The sequence below is a fragment of the Choloepus didactylus genome, chromosome 6, assembly GCF_015220235.1.
Source record: "Choloepus didactylus isolate mChoDid1 chromosome 6, mChoDid1.pri, whole genome shotgun sequence".
Lineage (NCBI taxonomy): Eukaryota > Metazoa > Chordata > Mammalia > Pilosa > Megalonychidae > Choloepus > Choloepus didactylus.
In genome coordinates this window covers 1,622,470-1,626,429 of record NC_051312.1, presented here as the reverse complement: position 1 = coordinate 1,626,429, position 3,960 = coordinate 1,622,470, and positions in this window count along the sequence as shown.

The window sequence follows — 3,960 nt, the reverse complement described above, 5'->3', positions numbered from 1 at the left end:
TTTAAGGAACAGACTGTTCCGGGACTAAAACCTAGAGTTAATACATTAAAATATCAAAATGTGCAGTGTGTAACAGATTACAAGACAAACAAATAAGAATTGTGGTCCACCAAAAGGAACAAGCTAAAACTTCAGAAACCAAAATGAAGACCACCTTTTGACATGCCAAATATTTTTTAAATGATCCTAAACATGATCAAAGAGATAAAAGAAACCATAGAAAAAGAACTAAAGGATATCAGTTATGGTTTGTTAATTTTCTTGGGGTATGGCAGGAACATGTTGGAAGCAATGTAATTCTTTTAGGTTATTTGTTTTTCTTATTCCTTTGTTTTGTTTTGTTTGAAATGTTTTTTTAATGTTTGTTTTTTAATTTTTTTAAAATAAAATTTAAAAATAATAAAGGATATCAGGAAAATGATTTTTTTTAATAATATGAGAAACTCAATAAAGAGATAAACATTTGAGAAAGGAACCAAAGAGATATACTGGAGTTGAAGACCGCAATAACTGAAATAAAAAACCACCTGGAGGGTTTCAACAGCAGATTAGAGCTGGCAGATGAAAGAATCAGTTAACTCTGAGATAAGACAATTGAAATTATTCAGGCCAAGGAGCAGAAAGAACAAAGAATTTTATAAAGCAAATAGAGCACACGAGCTGGTGGGACACCATAAAGCATGCCACCATTCACACTATGGGATTGAAGAGGAGAAAAAAGAGAATGTACACACTCAAAAGGCCCAATGAAACACAAGCAAGATAGAATAAAAAGAACCACACCCAGACACATTGTGGTCAAACGGTCACTAGCAAGGACAGGAAACCAGCTCTGCAAGTTGCAAGGGAAAAGCAAGTATTAGGTACAAGGGGGCCCTGATAAGAATAAGTTCCAATTTCTCATCTGAAAGCATGCAGGAAAGATGGCAGTGGGTCAAAATATTTAAAGTGCTGAAAGAAAAAGAAAAATGCCAACCAAGAATTCTACATCCAGAGAAACTGTCTTTCAAAAATAAGGGAGAGAATAGGGTGCTACCAGATAAACAAAAGCTGGGCAACCTGTCCTACCAGCCATGCTGAAGAGAGCTCTGCAGATTGAAAGAGAAGCACAATAGCTGGCCAACCAAAGCTGCACCAAGAATTCAGGGGATCCAGTGATCGGAACTACACGGGTAATTTTAAATGCCAGAACTATTCTATTTTTGGTGTGTTACTCCACTTTTTACTTCCTACAGGATCTAAACTTCAAATACATAAAAAGTAAAAATAAATGTATATATATTTTTGCTCATAATATATAAATATGTAATTTATGACAAGAAAAGCATGAAGGTGGGGGCAGGGAGCAGGAACACAGTTTGTGTCGGTGACTAAAGTTGAGTCGGTATCAAGAAATTGTTATAGAACTAAGGTGTTAAATGTAAGCCCTGTGGTAACCGCAAAGAAAATGTCTGAAAAATATACCAAGAAGGAAATGGGAAGGGATTCTAAATGGTCTGGTACAAAAGGTCAAGGAAATTAAAAAGTCAGTAACAGAAGAATTAAGGAGCAAAAAAGGCATCAGACTTACGAAAACCAAATAGAAAAACATTGTTCTGACTAGTACAGTGAACCACAAAAGGAAATAAAAGTGAGAAGGATTTAAAAAAGAACAAATACTTTCAAAATTCACTGAAAATACAAATGTCAACATAGAAAACCAAAGAAAATCTGCAGATAAATTATTAGAATTAAAAAGAAAACTCAGCAAGATTGCTGAGAACAAGAACAATGTACAAAAGTCAACCAATTACAGTAAGAAAATATAATTTATAACAGCAACAAAAAGCAGGGTAAATGAAAATGAATCTAACAAATTCAAGATGTTTATGGAGAATATTTTTAAAATTTTATTCAAACTTTAAAGGTGTTCTAAGTAAATTGAGAAATGTGTAATATTCATGGATAAGAATATTCAAAATCTTAAAAATGTCAGTTCTCCCCCAAATTCATCTATACATTCAGTGCAAGTACAATAAAAATCCTGAAGAGGGTATTTTATGAAACTTGGCAAGCTGATTCTAAAATTTAAATAGAACAAAGGTCAGGGGTTTGCACCCTGGTTACCTGGGTTATTTTCAGTGTTTCTGGTTGTGAGAATGAGATTAAGTTTAGCTTACACACAGGACAGGTGTGCCTAGCAGGGTGGGGCAGTTAAGGAATTGGTAGAAGATTAAAAAGACAAATTGTAATCCACAGTCAGTCCCCCTGCTTATCTGCCCACTATCCACAGTCAGTCCCCCTGCTTATCCGCCCACTATCTACTATCCTTGCATGGTGGAGCCTCAGAATAGAGATTCTCAAAATAGCGTCATAACTTGTTACCAAACTAGCCCAGACTGGCTCTAAAGAGGCCTGGGCATACCCATTATAGTCAGGGGTGGAGATTTGTTCCAAGGTTCCTAATGTTGCAAATTTGCCAGGGAAAGGTATTTCAAATGTTTCCAATTTGGGCTGGCTGCATGTTTCAAATTTGCTGGGCTACTTAGGCTTGTGGAATAGAATGTAACCTCTGGAGTATCAGCCAATGGAGAAACAGGGGAGGGACTTGAGGTTAGGCGTAGGGAATAAATACTGCTGGGTCTATTGTTCTGCGCGCCAACCCCCACATTTGGTTGGGTGCCCGTTCTTGCAGGACCCTGAATAAAGTCTTTTCTTCTCCACAATCGGGTGAGCGTTCATTCCTTTTTAGGAACAGTGCTTGTTTCTCACATGGTGGAGGGAGCAGAGTGCCCCAAGCAGGGGCAGGGGCAGGGGCAGAGTCAGGGAGGCGGCCCAAGGGGCCAAGAGCTGGACAGCCCGTCCCGTGTGGAAGATCACCAAGGGAGAGGCGGCGCTGCAGCCCACAGGACAAAGACAAATGCTGCCGGCAAGCTTGCTTATGCACACTGAAAAAATAAAAAATAAATGGAATCAGTACATCAAAAAATACACAAAAACCAATTCCACGTAGGTGGTTTTTAATCCAAACTTTCAAACTTTCAGCAAGAAAAAAACAGGGCAGTATCGTAGGTGGAAAGTCTAAATACAAAAAATATATATAAACTCTAAAGAAAAATATTAATACATTTTACTACATCCATATTTTAAAACTTGGTACACCAGAACTCAACAGACAAAAACTAAAAAGAAAACCCTGGACTGGCAAAAGTCGTGATCATGTATACTGATTCCAGAAAATTCAAAGAATTTCAGAAACCAATAAAAAAAATTTTAAATAGTCTTATTTTTTAAGCGGGTAAGGAAGAGGAAATTCATGAAAGGGACTTTAATGACAAGCGAACTTTTGGAAAGATGTGTAGCATCGCAAGCATCCAATGAAATTCAATAATACAGCGTCTTGCCAGACTGGCAAATATTTAAGCTTGACAGTTCTGTTTGGGTAAGGATTTGGCAAAATGGAAACTTTGCTCCCGCTCCCTGGAGGCAGGACGGTGGAGGCCACCTGGAAGGACAGCTTGGCAAACTCGGCTTAGCCCAAGACACTCACAAAAGCCCAAGGAGCTTCAGACAAGAAAGTCGCAGTATTGTTTGAAATAGCAACAAAAAGGAAACAAAATGCCCACCAACAGGAAACTGGGTAAGTAAATGGCAGAATATTTATAGATCAGAGAACATGAATAACCTGAAGCCATACTGAAGTCTCATTACTGTTGATTTTTTTTAAAAAGTAATTTGTAAAAGGAGTAACAGAATGTATTACTAAATACATAAAAATTTTCAAACATACAAAATATTATCTTTAAAGAACATACATACTTATTAAGAATGTAAAGACTTGCCTGGCAGTGATAAATTCCAAAGGAGGAGTTTGTCTGGGTGATGGGAGGGAAACAAGATGGAGAAACGGGTAAAGGGGGACTTCCTCTATCTTTGCAATTTTTTTCTTAAGCTGAGTGGTTTTTTTACATATTTATTTGG